This window comes from Aulonocara sp. 'chitande type north' Nkhata Bay, linkage group LG14 (assembly GCF_057382095.1).
Source record: "Aulonocara sp. 'chitande type north' Nkhata Bay isolate Kocher_YH1m ecotype deep benthic linkage group LG14, A_spYH_male_GT1.1, whole genome shotgun sequence".
Taxonomy (NCBI): Eukaryota; Metazoa; Chordata; class Actinopteri; order Cichliformes; family Cichlidae; genus Aulonocara; species Aulonocara sp. 'chitande type north' Nkhata Bay.
Genome location: NC_141357.1, coordinates 28,626,554 through 28,648,457, shown reverse-complemented (window position 1 = coordinate 28,648,457; position 21,904 = coordinate 28,626,554). Strand labels below are relative to the sequence as shown.

Below are 21,904 nucleotides of genomic sequence, written 5' to 3'. Positions count from 1 at the left end.
GTGGAATGCTTATTTAAACTTGTAGTAAGCTACTCTGAGGCGCTTTCTGATCAGTGACATGATTCCTGCAATCCTTGAGATGGGAGATGTGACTTATCTGAGGTCTCATCTAAAATGAACACAACTCACAGCCTGTCATGAAGGTTCCATCTGAAAACCCCTGGCTGTCTTCTACCCAGTTTATTATTCACAGCATAGTGGAGCTGTGATTCACTGCCTCTAATCGATATGCCTCTGTTGCCTTTTAACTCACCCTATAATCCTGGGTCTTTTATGCTGGAAATTCAGGGGCAGAATTACTCTCTACCAAGAGAAGGGGCTATTTATCTGAATGTATTTTCTTGCCAAACTGTGGCTAAGCTGTGACATTCAGCGTCTGACTCCACTGACCTTTAACAGTAATTCTCTGTGTCTAGTTGCAGAGCCGAAGCATGGAGCGGTGTGTCACCTGAACACAAGTGTGCTCTCTCGGGCACGGATCTAATCCTATTTGTTAAGCCCTGCCACTGGGCAACAATGGAAATGCATGCATCCTCCTGAACCAGAAATGTGCTCACTAAATGAGGTGATTCTTCACAGTTGAACACAGTCAAAAAGGTTGAGTGTAAGAGCGTGTTTCTGTGTGCTGGTATACAGGTGAATATAATTTTAGAGACCGAGACATGCCGTGAGATAACTTCAACAAACCTAATCTTTTTTTAGACTTGTGATGTTACTGTCATGACCTGCATCAGGGCTACCGGATTTTTAACACAATCAATAACAAACAAGAGAACTGTTCCACTTATTTGTCACTCTGCAGGCTTTTTTTATACCTCAATTTTTTCTCTCTACTTTCCATTTCTGTGGCCATGTATCAAGCGTGGCACCCGCTGACTGAGTAAATAGGTGGAAATGTTTTGCATTACCATTGGGAACATAAAGGTTTGCTTTATTTATCAGACAAATAAGACAAGACACAGTAAATTCTCCAGCCACGCTTTCAGGAAAATTTGCATTATGCAGGAACAAGCGCAAACTTGAAATGCGGCCTTCTAATCATTTCATTTGGTAATGGGTCACATTTTATTAGTAAATTGACCTTTACAGAAGACACATTTTGAGGAAGAACGCACACAATAAAACAAATGTCATCCTTCTAATGCTTTTATATTCGTTCTCAGATTAGATACTTATTTCACTAGGCTCGCTGCAGGAATTCATCCAAGGGATTCTATTTTTCATAAAACCGATCTTATCACTCAAATAACTATTTTCTGAGGCCTTAAACTATTTCCATTAACACCTTACTTCATGCATGTCTTCAGCTAAATTGTCTGAGCAGTCCAAAGACAGTGATAAGTCTGATACACAGGGAAAGCAAGGGGATGAGAATGTAGATGCTGCCTTGATAGGGAGACAATTTGAATCAGTAATCTGCTAATCATGTTGGACACATAAGGATGTGCCTCCTCGCCTCTCACTCTCCTCAGCTTGTCAGGACAAAGTAATAGATTCTTTACCCTGCCCTAAAACGAATGTTTCTTTATTTCTTTACCACTTTGCAGAAAAAGGTGCAATGTTTATTCCTCCCCTATGAATAAAATGTTTTAATGTCAGCCCAGATGAGGCTTTAAATTACATGAACATACTGTATAATGTGGATGCCCTTTTGATGGTGAAACAATCTGACATAATCTGTTCTCCATGCATATTTAGGTTCTGGGGAGCTCCAAACACCTTTTTCAGTGTTTCCAGTTACGCTCAGGGCATTTGTGCTTTGTTTTGCAGCCGCCGTAACGTGCATCTCCACTATTTCCACTGGAGACTTTAATACCTGCCAGCTCAGTGATCTCTACATGCACTGTACTTGCGCCACTAAACGCTACGTGAAATACAGATGGAAATATAATTGCACACAGGGACTGATTCACACAATGCCACATCACATAACACGTGTAGCCGGTTTAGCGACATGGCAGATCATGTCAGCATGACAAGCATAAAAGGCTGAATTACTCTTGCTTATAGAGATTTTCAATAGGGAGACTGGTTTTCAGCACAGAGGAACAAATAAGCATTATGTGGGAATGCTGACGTTAAATGTAAAGAAATTAGTGTTTATCATAACTGCATTGTGTGCTCACACAATACGCCTTTCAGCTCATATTGTATTATATAAATAGCTTTTGGGCATGACAGTGCATATATATGCCAATAGTGCCTATTGGAATTTGGCAGAAAAAAGGTGAAGCTCTGAAAGAGAGATAATGTGTTTTTGGAAAAGGAAAAAGCACAGCTATTTCTGGTAGGAGTCTGGCCTGTCTATTAACACTTCACTTTGCATCACAGGTCTTTCACCTTCCAATTTTCCCATAAAGTTTCCCACTGATGAGAAAGGGTATCCATAGCTCTTTACAGAGACAATCACTTTTGACCCCTTGACCATCGTCATCACCAAGTTCCTTTTTTTTTTTTTGAGGGTTAGAAATAGAAAAAGATAAATGAATGAATAAAACAGAATGGCAAGGGTCCCTTGCCAGACAATGAGAAGTGACTGTGTAGAATATCAATGAAACGTAGTTCACACTAGCTTTGCCCTCATGAATAACACATCTTTGCTAATAGGAGAGAAATAGTACGTCTGTAAAGCCGTGAGACTCTGCCCATCATTAGACTGGACAAACTCAATTTCCTGTGTCTCTCCAAAGACCCTGATAAGCTCTCTGGTGTTTTTGCCTCTACTATTGGCTGGTTCTAAATAATGTCTCAGCTCACTTAGCACTCAAAACATGTTCGCAATCATGGTCATGCATACAGTGGTCAATAATTATAAGTCAGTGCACTGGACTGTTGAATAAATGATCACATCTTCTTATATATGTGTGTGTGTTTTTCCTAGATGGTTTGACTTGCAAACATTAAACAATTTTAACAAGAGTCTTAAGACACAAGGCCGCAGTGAAACTTAACCTCTTTAAATTGTGTTTTTGCATTCAATCGTTTCTGTTCGTATTAACTTACATAAGCCTTTCATAGCAAGCAGAACGTCAGCTCCTGACATTTTCAGTGTGGGTCAGTGATTGCATATTTATTTTAATTAGCAAAGCTGGAACAAAAGCACACATGCAAGTATTTACTGTTCAAGGAAAAAGAAACAGCCGTAATGGCACAAAAATTATACTTTCACTCAAGCTCTTTCTCATTAGCATTTTTAAAGTATTTCTCTGTTGACTTGTTAAAAGCACTGATTACTGCCATTATTCTCTGACTGAACAGCAAACTCACACATGAACGCCCCTGCCAACAGCTGTGACCGACAACACTTGCCGGGGAATATTTGTTTTTTTTCTCTATTTTACAGTTGACTGCAAAATGTTATAGATTTTGTCTCATTTGCCATTTCCCGACCCCACTACAGGCAATATTGCCTCATAAGGTTGCATGACTATTCTTCTGGTGAATGAAATAAAAATGGGTGAGAACAGTGACAATGCTGCAGACCTTTTAGAAATGTAGCAGAATATAATTGGGTTTTTTTTTGCAGAAATACAGAGTATCGCCATGATATTCTTCTGGTGGAGAGGTATCAACAAACTGAGGTATCTTTTCCCGTGTGTGTGTGTGAGGAGAATATTAACTGCATAAGATTTTATGCAGGAAATCAATTAGTTTTTACCTTAATTCACCTCATCACTTCATATAATGAGACTTTAGGAGTGTCGAGATCTTCAGAAAATATTCAGAGGACTAAGTTAAATTCCACAAGTTGTTTTTCAGAGCAGCAGGGCTCTTGCTGTTGATTTACATTTGGTTGTTCTTTTCCATGTTTTATTCCTGTGATTTGTTCCATGCATATCAGCACAGTGTGTGCTGTGAAGCTGTAAGCTGTCAACAGTCTTCCACAGTGTGACCACTTCCTGCACATTAATTATAATTTGATCACTCTTCTGTCTGCTTGGCTTCTTTTCAAGGGACAGAATGGCTTCATGTTTCTGATTACATCCCTGCCAAGAGAGAAGAACAGTAAAAGTATAGAGAGGAGGTGAGAACTGAAGCCCAGTCACATAGCAGGCTGGCACAAGCTGCCAAGTTATGTCAGGGTTATACAGACCATTGTATTTCCCTCTTGACTGATATTTCTAACTTGCCAAGTGCTATATTATGGCTGTCTGGTATTGTTAACAGTACTGGCAGGTCAGTTGTGTGGCCCTTGATAGATCTATAAAACAATGACAGAGGCCTCTCTTACTTTTACTCCCTGCTGCAGACAGTTGCAACTGAGAATGTTGGTTAGATGCTACACAGCACACCAGCACATAAAAAAGGAGCAGACAAACCAGAGGGAAGTTAAACATAAAGTAGGCAGACATTGTACGAGTGGCAACAGGGTTTCTCAGTTCAGAGGTCCTAAAAATAACTCCTCTAAAGAAGCGACATCTTACAGCGCATGTATAGACTAACGGAAAAGATTTGTGGAGAGTGTTTGAGTATATAAAGTTTGTGTATTTCAAAGACGGAATTTGGAGATGCTGAAGAAGCCAGGCAAAGAGGAGCAAGGCTGATGGCTGAGCTATCCACAGATGTTTAATACCAACATGTTAATTAACTGACTTAAGAGTTAATTCCGCTTGGACTCTAAACAGCATCTGTACCTCCTGCTCTTTTACACTTCACACCTTCAGATTATTCTCTTAAATCCACTGATGCCATACATCATGCATGTATGCACAGCTGCAAATGCATACATACACTTATGCATGCATACAGCATGTACACACCATTCATGCATATTCTTACACAGGTACACTAGCCAAAAATCACGACTGTTGACAGCAACACTATCAGCCACCAACTACTTTCATTTATCATGACAGCACAAAGCAAAATGATTCAAATATATTGCACTCCCTGTGGCGATATTGCACTGCACTGCCCAAACTAAATTAATGGTTCTGCCAAACTTATATAAATCATCCAAAGCATATCCATATGTAGTTCACAAACTGTAGTTCTATTAAAGTGATAGCATTTATAACACAATTCCCGTTGGTGGAGTGGCTAATAATTATACTTTATATTGGCTCTCAGAGGTGTTTACAGCCTCTAACGCTACAAATGCAGAGAAATCTTTACAGTGTGATTCGCAGTATAAATGGATATGAATGGATATCTATACCTCTTCAGTCTTATTTCACAAGATACTGAAATTGTATTTCTGAATGAAAGTACAGCTGTACATATGAGATCCCAGAGAAGAAGACCTTTTTAATTAATTTGAAGCTTTCTTTACCATGTCTTCATAAACAATGATGTTAGCCAGTATAACCAAAAAACCCAAACCAAAAAATATTGCACCATTGCTTTTACTGTTAATAAGACAACAAAACTTTTCTTAATAACACACAGAGGTAATATGTGTAAATAAGCCAATTGCAATTTGTTTTTAGTAATAACAGAATGAATAATATAACAGCGCCTTGAGACAACTGTTGTTGTGATTTGGTGCTATATAAGTAAAATGTGCTGTGAACTGAATCAAATATTTTTGTTTACTTAAAGTAGTACTTCTTACCTTATGTTATTTTATCAGCTAAAACAGTCTTACAAAGCTCTGAGAAGTTTGGTATAATATAATGGATGATTAAAAGTAATACTAGATGAATGCCAGTGGGGAAGAGATTCATAACAATCAACAGCATTACTGGATTTGCATTTTCCAATCTCACATTGTTTTGTTTGTGTGTTCCTCAATTTAAAAATGACATTCTCATAAACTTCCGGACTGGATGCTATTTTTTGATTTTGCCTCAGTGGGACCAATCTGGAAAAGCAGTTGCACTGGATGTTGTCTGGACATGCCCAAGAAGAGGGTCTTGAATGTGAGAACAGCCAAACTGAAATAATTGAAGGTTTTTTTTATTCTAGTTGATCTCCTCTCAAAACGTTTTGATCACACCTAACATTTTTCCTAAAGGCAAGCAAACAAACATAACCAAAGCATTAGCGGTGATACAGTGACATTATGTACTTATGTTCCACAGGGAACTACACAAGCCCAGGAACGTCCGAGATCGAGAACCACATGTCAGTCTCCGATACAGATTTTGTACCTAAAAACGGAGCTACTCAAAAGAAAACAATACTTTGCAACATATGCAAGAAAACTATTCCTGCTAAAGGTGAAAACAACAAACTTGTTTCACTATTTGAGGATAATACACAGCACTGAGAACAACCAGACTATGAAGGTATTTGAGGAGATACTAACAGCTGATGATGTGCAATCCAAAAGTAAATAAATTACTAACTTTGCTGGAGAAATAAGGAGGTTGATGCAAATTACTGAAGTAGTTACATGATAATAAAGGGGCACTTAGAGCACTGGGCACTAGTTAAAAACTTTGACCCAAAACACAACATGTATCATTTCTTAGTTTTATTATGTGACAAGATCGTGCAACTATTTTAAGTCACTTTTGTCCTCATTAAAGTAAAGTGTTAAGCAGTTATGTGTTTACTTAAAATTTCCACTGAAAACACAACCTTGGCTACTTTTGTTATTTGGCTTATGCTGTGTCACTGTATAAATGCTGTATCACTACAATTGCACTATAATGCTGCCGCTGGCAAATCGTGGCAGTAGATTCTCACTTTGAAAAGGGTAGTCCATCATCAATGACAGCAGCTGATTGGAAAAGAAGGGTGGAAAGCGCCCCTCATTTTGTTTGCACTAATCAATGCTGCAGGCTGCAAGCTGCAATCACTGATAAAACATTGTCATAAATATCATTATTGCAAATTTTCTTTCATTATCGCAAGTATATTTTGAGTTGGAAGAGTGGATCTAAATTAATTTAAATTATGATTTCTCTTTGATTAAACAAATAGATAAAATAGTTGGCTTTTTAAAAATAAATGCACCAAGCAATTGAAGCTTAGCATACACAGGCTCTATAACACTCCTTCCAGTTTCCTGTGCCGCGCACTTAATAATTCTTTGCAGAGTTTTTTGCTGACTTTATAGCTTCTAACAGCTGACTGGCTGGTCCAGTTGCTGTGTCTTGTTCAATCATGCGCATGTATGTCAGTGACAGAGTGCAGCATAGCCAATCATTGCATGTCTTTGTCAGAGTGACAACTCAGCTGTAGTGATACTGTGTGACAGTGAGCCGGCAGACGGAGAAGGAGCAAATGACAAAAGAGTCTCGAACAATAAGTTAATCTGCCGACTCCATCTAATTTAAGAAAGATGTAATTGGAGAAGTGGGAGGTTGTTTTTAAAGAGTGCCAGTGCACATGGGAAAACATGTCTACAGGACTTGCAGTTACTCTATGTACCGGAGGACTTGCTTACAAGCCTTGTGTCAGCAAGCATCTCCCCAATGAAGAAACTGAACAAGGCATTGAATCATTACCAGCTCCAGGGCTGATGCTCTTTAACTGACCCTGTGCTTTGATGTTTCTCTAGAAGGGGAATGCAAAGTATTGAAATTTCCCCGTGGAGTTAATAAATTAACACAGTGCTTAGAAAAGCAGAGTGGAATGACCAGTGTGGGCCAAAAGTAAAAGTGATTTCTTTCTCATTTTCAAATTCAAACAGCAACACAAAATATAAAAATCTATTATTTATAATCAGTCTAATAGCACGGTGATGTACCCTACAATTTGCCTCAATCTGATTGGAGTTTTACATCAAACTCCCCTTCATTTCACATACCTGTCAGCTGAAAGACTATAATCTTAGCACAGGTAACGTGAGTTTACTGGATGACTTAACAATGTCACACTAACAGGAATAATTTCGTGTTTACCGGACAAATATTCAGATTGTTTTTACCTATCAAATTGTCATTGTGTTGCTATTTATAAACAAATATCGAGACATTTTTCCCCAATTGTCAAGAACCTTTGTTCTACAATCAAGTCCTGAAAATTTCCTTCAGATTTTTTACATCAATTGTTGTGATTGATTGCACCATGCTGACACATGTAGAAATGACAATACCTCTCCTTTTATATTTTTGTATAGCCCATTCCAGCTACAGTACATGCCACTAAAAGCTTTTTTTTCTGATTAATGATTTAGAGTCGCATAGCTCTGCTTTGGAGTCATCAGGCCAGTATAGATCCATGTCTACAGACAACCGTGCCATTTTCTAGTTCACTAATCTCGACATCCTGGTAGCCCTTACATGTTTCTTTTAAAACAAACTGTAAGGCACCTTCCTGCTGCAGCAGCTGCCTTCTTGCATACAAACCTCATGCGCCCTAGATTCAACAGATCAATTATTCATAGCAGGTGAGAGTTTGGTGCTCCATGTACATAGAGGCACACGCACACACACACACACACACACACACACACACACACACACACACACACACACACACACACACACACCGAGTTTCATGAGTCTTAACTAACTAGCTAACAGCTTTAGATAGAAATAAAGTTTAAAAAAAAAGCCTGCACAGGGAACAACAATTCAATGTGGTTCATATGTTCAAAAGAGGACCAACAGATGCGAGGATGAAACACGGTGGAAGTCAGAGCTGAAAGACGATCTAGAGGCAGACGTGGTACGCAATACAAGCATGAGTGTACCGCACACTATATTAAGTGCTGTGTACACACAGTGTACAAATGAATGTGCAGGTGCTCACTCTCATGAAGTACATAAATTGATACAGGTCAACTGTGTTAGGTTTACAAATTAACACAAATGAACAAATGAGCAAGTAAGCAAATGAAAACTCCATTCAAATTCTGCATTTAGAGTGCCAAACGCTCTATGCGAGCGAGTTTAGAAAAGCAGCCTGTTTCAGAAGTTAGCGAATACAATTGTAAACACCCAAAATTCAGTAGAGAAAGCCAGTGCCTTGTAGCAGCAGAATGAAAGTCCTAAAAAGCTGCTTAAACCCTTGGTTTTCCTCAACATTTCACATATTTGTGGGTGTGACCATTAAAATACCAAAATCAGGACGCTGTCAAAGTCACCATCTAATTAAAAAAGCAAATGTAGAAAAGGACAAAAAAAAGAAAGAAACTGTTAAAAGGTAAGCCATAGCTTGTTCCTTCCACCCATAAGATAAATACACTCACTCGCCACTTCATTAAGTACTCCTACTCAACTGTTTATTAATGCGCATCAGCCCATCCCATTGCTGCAGCTTAATGCGTTTAAGCATGTAGAGATGGTCAAGGTGCCCTGTTTAAATTCAAGTACCAGAATGGGATAGCAAGAGGATTTTAGTTAATTTGACATGGTTGTTGGTGCCAAAGAGGCATGTCTGAGTTTTTCAGACCCTGCTGATGTATTTAGATTGTAACATACAGGCATCTCTAGGGTTTACAAAAAAAAAAATGTCCAGTGAGCAGCAGTTCTTTGGGTGAAAATGTCTTCATGATGACCAGAAAGCTGATAAGAAGCTGATGCCCCAAACACTGAATGTTAAAGCAGATGTGCTACAGCACACTGGGTGCAGCTCCTGTCTGCTAAGAACAGGAAAGTGAGGCTACAACTGATATGGACTCAACAAAATTAGACAATGGAGCATTAGAAAAACATTGCCTGGACTGATAAATCTCACCTTCTGCTGCAGCATGTGGATCGTAGAAATTTGGAAATAAACAACATGAAAGCTTGGTCCATCCTGCTTTGTATCGATAATTCAGCCTGCTGTTGGTGTAATGGCGTGGGCAATATTTTTGTGGCACACTTTGGTCCCCGTAGTACCAACTGAGCGTCATTTAAACGCCACAGTCTATCTGAGTATTGTTACTGACCATGTCTATCTCTTTAGTGTGCTGCCAGCAGGATATGGTACCATGTCAGAAAGCTCAAAACAGCGTAACTAGTTTCTTGAACATGATTGTGAATTCTCTGTACACAAATGGCTTTTAGAGTCACCAGATTCCAATTAAAAAGAGCAGCTTTAGGATGTGGTAAAATGGGCAATTCACATCAATCTCAGGTTAATGTTTCCAGCATCTTGTTGGGTCTACGCCATGAAGGATTAAGTCAGTTCTGAAGGCAAAAGGGGTTCAACCGACTACTAAAACAATGGCTATGAATGTAAACTTGCAAAGAACGTCTGCACTGTAATAATTCACCTTGCTATTAATATACACTAAAATCCCCCGAATGTTTAATGTGCTTCGTAGGTGATACAATAGCAAAGAATAAGTCCTGAAACTACTGTATGTGTGTTGGGAACCTATGTTATAAATCACCAAAGATTCTTCAGAACCATTTTTGAAGCTAATTTCCATATATTTTAGCATGATTTGTTTTCCTTAGCTCTGAGCTGCTATTAGAATCGATCATCGCTGTGATTAAGGTGACTGCACACACTGTCACTGAAAAACAAAAAAGTACAAACTTTCAGCACATTTCATATCCTAGTGAGCAAAAACCAGGTAAAATATAAAATCTGTTTTACTTCCAATATAGACTCAATTGAACTATAATTAACAAAGTGTGCTCATACAGCAATGCAGTGCAAAAAAGATGAGATGCAGTAATGGTACATTTCTAGCAAAAGTCTTCATTAAAACCAGTTGATTGGGGAAACCCTGTCATAATGCAAATGAGAGCCTGTGTTTGTGTTTATTGTTCTGAAAGGGCGGGGGAGCTTGGAACAGAATACAAAAGAGCCAAAGAAGAGGAGCGAGGGGAAGACGTGAAGTGGAGGACCTTGATCTTAAGAGAGTAATCCCTTTTCATTAAGTGTAGTTTTTCAAATCCTGAGAGCTTCACCATTGATCCTTGGGTAATGTCAATTCATTAATGTACTGGGCCTCTACAGGCCTTATCACCTTGAAGGCCCCCAACACTTTTCCCCAACAAACACACTCAGCATTTACTGTAACTTTTGATTCATGAGAGGGGAAAAAGACTTTGTTGAGTTCAGTTTTCATCGAATCACATTTAGACCCGTTTTTCTCCTGATTGGATTCTATCTTGGTCTTTCCACTTTTTTATTCAAACTGTTCTGTCTTCATTCAGTTCATCTTTGGTTTCATATAGTCTAGCTCCAGCTGAGCATGATAACTTATCATTTCATTCGCTCCATTCTCTGCAGCGTATTAGAGTTGCCCTTGAGTCACTTGTGTGTCTCCATTTAACAAATGCACACATACAGTACCTGTGCCTGTTTATGGATGCTTCACTCCTGAGAGACAGTTATAAAGTCCCTCCAGTCCTGAGTAAACAGTGACAGCTCATGAATGTTATCTCTTGCATTTTTATAAATGGATAGTTAATTACTGTTCCTCTTCACGACCTGTCTCTGCAATTATTTACTCCCCTCCTTGCTCATGCCATGTCCCCCTTGCTGTTTAATTGATTCTGTTGTTCTTTCCCAAAACTACAAAGCAGGAGGTTTTGCTGGATAAAACACAGCCACTGTCTAGTTATGATTAAAGAAAGCACGGTCTGGCTGTTAGAGATACTATAGCAGCTTATGGGATTTAGTGAGCCAGTTAAAAAAGGAAAAAAAAAAAACACAACACCAAACCAAAGATTCACTTCAAAGTGTCCCATTGCCAAAACCCTAAAAAATATATAACACAATAATTCATTCTTGACTCCATATGCTTTGCCAGTTGCCTATGAAGTGAAATCTGAGGATCATGAAAAATCGCCTCGTCTTTTCAGAAAACATGCTGGTGTTTCATCATGTCAAGAGAGCTGCTGCTTTTGCCACAACTCTGCCATTTCAAGTTTCTGTTTTGCTTTCCTGCTCTCCATTGTAAACCTGAACCCTCTGGAGGCAAACCACACTCGGCTTTGTGAGTGCTTCCCCCTCCTTCTCAGCTGCTTGTCTGCATGCAACTACCACTCACTAGTGAGTGCTCCCAATCCTCTCTCTCCTTATAAAGCCAAGTGCTTTGCTGCAGACGTTCCACAGATAAGTGGTTTATTCCCCCCACCACCACCCCCACAGTGATGGCCAGAGACTAATTTTTGTTGCATGTAATGACTTGGTCCCTTGAACTCTTTTGAAATGTGACCAAACAGAGAGCCTTCCACTGAATATTGCAGCAAGTTATAAACAACAATGATATTCAGACGAACAGCTGCAAAAGAAGATGTCAGGCCCTGTCTCAGTTCATATGGGTGGATGATGAAACATGATTCCCTCCAGCCACTTTCCCTCCATCTCTCCTTGAAGATGGATAAGGAAAACTAAAGTCAAGGATGAAGAGCGAGAGAGAGAGAGAGAGAGAGAGAGAGAGAGAGAGAGAGAGAGAGAGAGAGAGAGAGAGAGAGAGAGAGAAACCAGTGAGGGGTTTGTTTACACAAGAAATTGTGAGGGTGGAGTTTCAAAGAAAGGAAAAAAGGCAGAAAAAAATGAAAGACAATGAGACAGTGTAAAGACAGAGAAAGAAGAGAGGGGAAACCTATGGATGCTAAGTTGAATTAAGCCACCTTTAAGTGAGCTGTAAAGGAGGAATACAATTATAAAGCACCTTATCCTGTGTGTGGTATTCAGTTTTTCCAAAATCTGATAACAGTATTTGCCTGGCGCTTTTTAGAAGAAATGGCTATAGTGCCATCAACCAATTTAACCTTAGTATTATGAGGTTACTACCACAAGTCTGCATATAGAAATTCTAATGCACAGCTGTTTTAATGCTAGCAAGTTATAATATTGTTAGCATTACTGCACTATTATTCATTTGTTTTGCCTCATAGGAATATGTTTGATTCCACATTATTACCCACAATTTCTGACCCCCTTACCCATATTATATACTATATGATAATTTTTTAATAGCATAATAATAAGTTACTTGGTAATTAAGTGGTAATAACTTGCTATTTCTCTACTACTATCTTGTGTTTCCACCTTATTACCACATAATTGTTGAGTTGTTATAGAAAATGCTTATAAATATTCCTCTCTTCATATTTATTGTATGCCCACCTCTTTTATCAGAAAGCTAACTGGGATGTTGGTGAAAAACAGCACAAAGATCAGTTTTCATAAAATTGTTGCAGCTAAAACTGATCCTCAGTCACATGTCTAAGAAAATAAAGGCAACATCAGCAGTACTGCCTCCATATACAGGAAGTCACTGTTACTGTGACTGATCAGCAACTGCAAAGTTATATTGCAAACGTCGTCTGTTAAAGGCAAAATATAATTACAGTAACAGGTTTCTTTGTAATGCATTCTTTTGTGAGTGTTGGTATGCATGTGTGGGTTTTCTCCGAGTAATTACAGATTACTTCCATACTGTGTATTTAGAAGCATCTGCATACAATCTAAAACAGAAAAGCATAAGAAGGACAGAAGAGGATGTTAAGCTAAATTGAAAAAAGTGTTGTTTGTTTAACAGAAATGCACTTGTAATTGATATAGTCTGCAAGAATAATTGCATTTAATTATAGCCATGGACGTAAAGAAAATTGAATTTGAGATGGAAAAAGATAAGAGACAGTAGGAAAGGAAAGAAATGAAAGTAAGACAGTGATCCAAAGGCTCCTCTGTGGAATAAGTTAGAGATTACTCTTTTGGTTTTTGTGTGCAATGCAGGACTCCTTCACAGCAGACTGACCGAGCCTCATAAAGCACCCCTGCCTTGCATATCTCCCCATTGGGGCTATTATCTTCACACCTCTCTGCCCTCACCACCACAGATGTTAGCTCCTCACCATGTCATTGCCTCTCACCTACCTATTTTGCTCTACCCTGAAGCAGAATCGTTGGTAGGGCTGTTTCAAAGGTTAAACTGGGCCCCAGTCAGCCATGCAAAGCTGTAATGGCAAAAGCCCAAACTCAAATAGACGGAGTTTGCCAAAGTGATTCTTTCTGTTTAACTCACAATGCTGAAAAAATAGCAAATGTGAGGCATGTAAGGTGCTTTTAAAAGAGTTAAAATGCATTTTGCAAAAGAGGGAACAACAGCTAAAATCATTACGTGCCAAAAGTATTTCACCACTTGGATTAAATATAGCATTTTAACAGTCTTAATATGAATACAATTTAATAAAACAAAACCTTGTCATGTCCTTTCTGAGGGTAAGTCAACTAAAAGTGTAAGTCTTGCAATATTCCACAGTTCTTACTGTAAATAAATTCCCTGAAAAAGCAGAAAACAACAATGAATGGACATTGTTTGTGTAGCTTGTTCCTCTGTAGCATGACCTCTATTGTTGCCCAAGCACTATAAAAATCACACAATTTAGCTTCACTCTAGCGCTGTGTTCCTTCATTACCATAAATATTGACACTGCAGTTTATACTGAATGAATCCAAAATACCTATCTGCTCCAGTAAAGACTCAGCAGAGTAACTATGGTGTCTTTGTCCATATCTGAAAGTACTCCCCAAATTACATTTTTACTTCTGTTTGAGCAATGTGTGGCAAAAATCGAGCACCTTGCTCTTTGAGGACCCTTACCTCTTTCTTTTAAAACAAGCTGTCCAATATTTGTTACCTGTTTTAAATACCTTCAATAACGAATGAGCTTGAGGCTGAGTGCCACCATCCAAATCAAAACGCATCAACTTGAGACAAATATAACACGTTGTCTGTTTGGTTTATTCATGGGCTTTTTGTCCCAATGTCATTATTACAAGGAAACAATCTGCTGCTTCAAAAAAAGGAAAGAATTCAGTGTCAGAATCAGACAAAAGATCTGCACAATAGAATAGCTTCACAGTGCAATAAATATCAAGAGAATGTGCAAGTCTTTTATTTGAGATCTGTGCTTAATTTTTCACCAACAATAAAAGTTTATTTTGGATGTGAATGCTCTACACTCACTCTGCCATGTGCGCTGATGAACTGACTATCAACCTCTTTGTTTTTTAGAGGCATCCATGAAGTGATGACGCTCATTAAACTAAGAAAATCGTGGAATATTTGACTATTTTGTGTAAATTTCATGTGAGGATTGTGAGTTACATTTTTTATAGCAGGAAGAGTGAACAAAAAAGGACATAAAAATGACAGAGTTCTGCCATTAAAATCTCTCAAGGTTGCAAACATGACAAGATGCAAGCCAGTGTTGAATTTTTTTTTTTTTGCAACCCTTATGGAATTGCCCACAATTCTTTATAGCGATGATTCCTGAGTAAAAGAAAGCAACATTTGGCTGCATTAAAAAGGGGATGCGTGGGTGGGTAACTAGGTGGGTTGAAGGTAGAAAGGTGGGGAGTTTATGTAGCCTCAAGTGATCGTGGTGCTGATTAATATACACCTTGTGGTTATCTTGTCGAGAAAATCAAGAAAACATGTAAGCGATAATTTTAGGTTCCCATAAGAGAAAAACAAAATGAAATAAAACACATTTATTCCTACTCATTGGAAATACCCTGCTCACACTAGCATAAATGATCATTTTTCAGGGTTAACTGAAAATGTGTACATCCGGTTCCTCCTGTATATTGATGATATTGTACTGTGGATCTAACTCTGTAAGATGAGACTTAATAACTTCAATCGCACACTGCTGTGTAATAACATGACTGTATTTTCAAAGGGAAAAATACAGCATCATGATCAAACAACCAAGTTTTACTAGTGTACTATAGTATGCTGCTGGCAGGATCTGTGTGCAGCAAATATCGCAGGTTTAATCAAAGACTGTAACATGTCAGTTATTCTTAGGCAAATATGGTATATACTGTGTACTGGATTAATCACTGAGCCACTGGATGTCTGTGCAACACTAAACCTCTGCTTCTAAGGGAGTCTCATTCGCCTTTTGGCTTTCTGATTTAGCTTGCACGTCTCTTATGATTGCATGAATATTACATTGTGTTTTCTGTTGTGTGGTTTAATTTTTTGCATTTTGTTTTCTTTTTCACAATGCACAAACTACAAAGACTGTAGTTTCATTTTTATTAAATAAAATACTTAAAATTACATTTACATACTTTATGCTGCACTATTTCACTGACTGATTTCAGTCACTCAAGAGTTAAAACGACACATCTCACACTTGCAGTAATAAGCGCTTTACCAAATGTGCATCTGCTTTCAGCAAACTCTTTTTCCATGTGTTCCACTGTTAGTAGCAGTTGGCATTATGATGAAACTTAATGTAGATTATATTAATAGCTATCAGTTTCAGCATGCAATAATTCATATACAGCACATTAATTCCATTTCCCCATTAGTTGAAATCTGTCGTACTTCAGTCTTACTCTGACCATTGCAATGGATTTAATGAATCCTTCCTACACAACGACATATTATCTTCCTTTTCTTTTTTCAGAAGTATGAAACCAAGTTATTAGATCGCTCTATTAAGTACTGCAGGTGGATGTCTTCTGCTAGGAAGTCTGTGACAAATTCCACTAAATTCAGTGTGCTGAGATGCTTTGTACAGTTGGGTTATTTGTTTGGAGTGTCAGTCTCGAAATCTCTACAGTAAAGCACAGCTTACAGTATTTTCTTTAACAGAAGCCGATGTGTCTGAAATTGACAGTTTTTCAGGCCCTTATTTTTACATGGTTAACCTAACCCATATACTGCATGTAAACTAATCTAATCAACCCAGTGCCATTAAATATTATCTTCTAATTAGATAACCACACAATAGTAAAATGTTTCTTATTTTTTAAATTAAAAAAATTATCTCCTCAAGACTATGCAGTTGCAGTTTGATAAGATATTAATAGCAACAGGACAGCTTATGCAAACAACCTCATAACTGTACACAGTCAGGTAATAATGTTGTTAAATCCTCATTGGTGAAATGACGTGCATGACCTCATTTTTCACACCAAAAGCAGCAACTCATTCCAGAAACAAGGTGCACAGTGCTTGAAATCAGTCTTCTTCAGATATTTACATGAAGATGGAGGCAGCTCTGATGACTGATCTGACAGGCTGCTCTTCAGTAGACTGAAGTCCCGCGGTGTACGAGTGACTATGGAATACCATGAAAGCGCAAGAATTCAAGTGAAAGTATACATTTTATTTATTCCTTGTGCATTTAAAAACATGTATCGACTCTAAGGCTTCATCGGGGCCTGACAAACAAATTACAAGTCTGAATTAAATACGAGCCACCTGTGGCATAGAGCATTACCCATAGAGTGTGCTAAAATAAAGGATAAACCCCAAACAAGTCAAAGAATCCCAAAAAATTTAGATAAAATAAATAAATAAAATAAAATCTTTGTTTATCTGAACTGAATTAAAGCTACTAGCTATAAATATATAACTACTCCTAATGTGAACATTGGTACAAGTGCTCATGACTTGCATATCAAAGTAGAATTCAAAAAAATCTGAGAAATAAAAACTTTCACACAAAGTTTTGTTTTTCCTCATTGTTAGCGAACTGCCAACTGTTAGCTAACAGTGAACTGGCAGACATGCAGTAAGTGTGCCAGACCAAATCACAGCTTGTGATCTGGTGCCACACCACAACAAAAACTCTGTCACAATCTGCCCAGCTTGACTTGTTAATGGAATCACCTGAACACCTCACTTTCCTGAAATAGAAAGCCACTTGAAGCTGAAGAAATGAATATGAACGGGTTGAAATGAGGTAAAATACTTTCTCCGTTCACCTCCTCACATTCACTTTGCAACTGCTTTCAAGTGATATTCATTAGACACATTTTCACTTTTATTTATTATTTAAGTTCTTGAGTTCAAAATTCTCATACTATTCCATCCGACATCTCAAGTTGTTTGTGTTCTGTTGAGAGCTGCCCTAAGTGCCAGACTGTGTGTCTTTGAATGTGATGTGTTTATTCAGGTGAAGATGTTTTTAAGAAGTTGGCTTCTTAATGCAGTCGTACACCAGGCTGAATGACAAGCAGGTGGAGTTTTTAAAGATTTATTTTCTCACTCGACTCATGAATGCCCCTTTAGAACTGTTTACGGACCATGTCAGGAATTTTGCCCATTTAATTCAGACTACACCTTGAATTTTTTTCTTTGACTTTCTGCCTTTCAGTAACCCACAGGTATTAAATTGTCTGTGCTACTAGGAGACCAGGCTGCACAACTCAAGAGTGAACTTTCTAAATTTACATGATACTTCCAGCAGCAGCCATGTTTGCTCATTGTTTGTCCTCCAGGTTTGGTTTCACAAGGAAAAAAAAGAAAAAAAAAACTTTGCGAGCAATGCTTTTCAGCTACAGAATCTCAAATATCAGATGCCAGTGCTTCCCTGAGCACCATGACAAGTTTCAGAGCTCTCTCTGTTTACAGCTGCATGACAATGAGATGTTAATGTAGCTTCGAAAGAAACAAGAGTATGGTGTAGAAAGTACCCATGGAACGTGGTTAAATGGCTAAAACCGAAAAAAATGAATGTGATAATGAAAGAAATAATGATCCCCCATGCCCTCCATCACTATACAACAAAAAAGTGGTTTCTCACATCTCTTTCTGTGTTTAAATATAACAAAACCCCAAAAAGTTTGCAATACTGTTGTGCTGATACTTGCATATCATATTGCAAATGCAATGCCAGTTTGAAACTGGGCATGGTCAAAGAAGCAATATTAAAGTGGTGTACTAATTTTGGGATTTTTAGCTCACACACACGCACACAGTTACTGGACAAATGAGTGAGTGAGCAGCAAATGGCATTACTTTCATTGCCTTCACCACCCAAACTTTATTATCCCCAGGCTGCTCCTCCACCAACGACAGCCAACATGTTTGAAAGTGTAAATCTGCAGAGAGATAATGCACTGCGCCCTATACTTGGAGGGAAAGAGAAAATGAGCCTCCCCTCCCTTCTTCGCACAGAGACTAATGACACCAGGGAAGTTTGAGAAATAGTGATGGTGAAAAACTTGTGGAGCAAATGCTTCTCAGTCAAGAAGACTTATTCCCTGTTAAGTTGTGGAGATTTTTTTCTTAATTTTCTATTTTTGTTGTATACGTCCCCTCTTTCTCCCTGCTTCTCTTTATGACGTGTTCTTTGGTGCTTTGGGAATGCATTCAGTGAATTGCTCTAGTTAGAAATGACAAAACAGAAATTGGAAGAATATTTCTCTGACAGAAATAATGGTGCTGGGACTGTGGAGTAAGAAGAATTCTGCTGATGTGTTGTGGGACATAGAGTGGAGCCCTGAATGGCATTTCAGAGCACTTTACATTTTTACAGTCCAACAGCTCCACAGTCATCGGTGATGATGTGTGTGAGAGTCATGAACACATTCATGTTCACTGCTGAAAAAGCAGAGGGACCTCTGTTCAGCTCCCTGTAGGGCCAATATGTTATGGATCATTTTGTAGCTGTGGAATTACTATATGTTTTAAAAAGCATACCATCTGTGCCTCTGGGTACACTAAACTCCACATACACTCACCGGCCACTTGATTAGGTACTTTGCATATGCTCAGTTGCTTGTTAAACCAAATATGCAATGAGACAATAAAATAGATGAACTCTCCTTCCCTAAACTGCATTTGATGAAGAAAGGTGATATAAGTGACTTTGTTTGAGCCATGGTTGTTGATGCCAGACAGACTAGCCTGAGTATTTCAGAAACTGCTGACCCACTGAGATTTTCCTGCTGAACCGTCTCTAGGGTTTAGAGAGAATGGTCGGAAAAAGATAAAATATCCAGTAAAAATGCCTTGTTGACTAGTGGCTGCTCCAGGACGATAGGAAAGCAACAGCAACTTAAATAACAATCAAGGTATGCAGAAAAGCATTTCTCAATTCCCACATCAAACCTGGAAGAACATGTTTACCGCAGCAACTAAGACAGGAAACGGAGGCTACAATTCACATGGAACGAATAAATCTGGGATAAAGGAAGACTGTTTGTAGAGTCAATTTCTGCTCCAGTATTTGAATGGTAGGGTCAGAATTTGGTGTAAACTACATGAAGCATGGATCCACCGTGCCTTGTGCCAACAGTTAAGACTGGTGGTGCTAATGTAATAGTACAGAAGATATTTTTGTGGCACATTGTGTCCCTTAGTACAAACTGTGCATCAGTACAACGCCACAGCCTACGTGAGTATTGTTATTGACCATGTCCATCCCTTTAGAACATTTTGTTTGATGGCTGCTGCTAGCAGGATAATGTGCCAGGTCACAAAGCTCAATTCATCTCAAATTGGTTTCTTGAACATGACAGTGAGTTCACTGTACTCAAATGGCCTCCACAGTCACCAGATCTAAATCCAATAGAACACTTTTGGGATGTGGTGGAATGAGAGATTCGCATCATGGCCAACAAATCAAATCAACAACTGTGTGATGCTATTAAGTCGATGGACCAAAATCTCAGAGGAATGTTTTCAGCACCTTGTTGAATCGAGTTCATGAAGACATGACCGCAGTTCTGAATATACGTAGAAGTGTGTCAAAATCTGTACTAGCAAAGGGTACGAACAAAGTGAACTGTAAAAACTTAACTTAATTACTTAATGTTCAGTACAACTACAAGAACTGGCTCTTCATAGATCTCACTTTGACTGTGATTTAAGATTTATTATAGCTTTTTGGTAGGTAAAAACTATTTACGTGAGCTTTATCAACTTGCTTCTGTGATATTTAAACTGTAACATGCAATCCCATTTTTTATGTTCATCTACTAGTTTTATATACTAATATTCTTGCTTATAGACTCTGTTGTGAGTGAGCGAGTAATATAATATGACTTGTAATGTAAAAGTAATTTGATAGCTATTGCTTTGCCTGAAGCATCTTAGTAGCCATCTCATAAATCATGTTCCTAACCACACAAATGTGTGTCATCAGGTGTCATGTAACAACTACCCTTTGCCCAAGTGACACCTGACTGTGTTAAAGACTAAAACTGTGCATGTCAGGCTGGATAAACAGTCTGTCCCATCTAGCCTTATAAATACTCTGTTATGCAGCTGCCCACTGCTGTTATATACTTTCGTGACTTGCCAGAGTGTCGTCTTTTCCTGCCTGAGTGCCCGAGCTATGACTACGTTGCCATCTGTCGCATCTCTCTCTCTTCGGTGACTGCTATTTGCTCTGCTATATCACTCATGTCTTGTCTGCATCTCCTCAGACTCGCAGTCAGTCTTCTGTTTGTCCACAGCATTTGTGCAAAGTAGATCATTCATGTAGCTAGTGGGAGTTCATGTTAATTAATCCTTCTTAAATACCACACTGACATCTGATCCTCTGTGTTTTTCGTTTAACAACTCATTTGGATTGTCCTTTTATAAACTTTTGCTGACATTTGCCTATTGCTTACATTTTTCATTAATTGATGAATATGTAAAGACGCTGATTTATGTGACAGTTTAAACTCTGAAAGGCAATTTTGTTAACTTTAACGAATGCTTGTTATTGTTAAAGTTAACCCTTCCCTTAGTTCTTCTTGTCTTTCTGGTATAATCTCAAGTTATTTCCAGAAATATACCTTCTGCTTTTCACAGCATGTAGACGAAGTGATTTTTGAATGAAAATCCTATGTCAGCAACTCTTTACTGATGTATTACTTCACTGATGATAACCCTCTACCTCAAAAGCACATACTTTATTTTACCTTTTTGGTTGAAACATAGTTAACTGCCCGTGGCGTCTACATTCAAACTGCATAACCTGTTTTTTTTTTTTTTTTTTTGCACTGTAGCAACCCCTGTGATGTACAAATGGCAAACACAAGCAATCGCTGACCTTGACATTTTAGTGAGTGTTGATAGCATTGCTCCATATTTGGACTCCATTTTTTTTTTTCTGCAACCACAGATGAGCAAGAAAGTTACCTGTAGGTATAAAAATGACCCCCTGTGAACTGCTGCAGAAATAGTTCCAGTAAAATTAGGTATGCTGGGAAAACATGGAAATATGAGTGTGTGAGCCATCTCATTACGTTGTGACTTATCTGCCTTGAACTGCCAAATATAATTTTAAGCATTAACTAGCCTCCACCTGAAGAACCTCTCCTTTTTAGTGGCTTTATAACTGCCAAATATTTCCCCTTCTTTTCCCCA

General features: G+C 38.3%; 1 protein-coding gene across 1 annotated transcript in view; it reads right to left on the bottom strand.

Annotated features, from left to right (window-relative positions):
• The window catches only part of rtn4rl1b (reticulon 4 receptor-like 1b), a 159,458-nt gene that overhangs the window by 5,912 nt on the left and 131,642 nt on the right, over window positions 1–21,904 (bottom strand). The gene's annotated exons all lie outside the window — the stretch shown is intronic.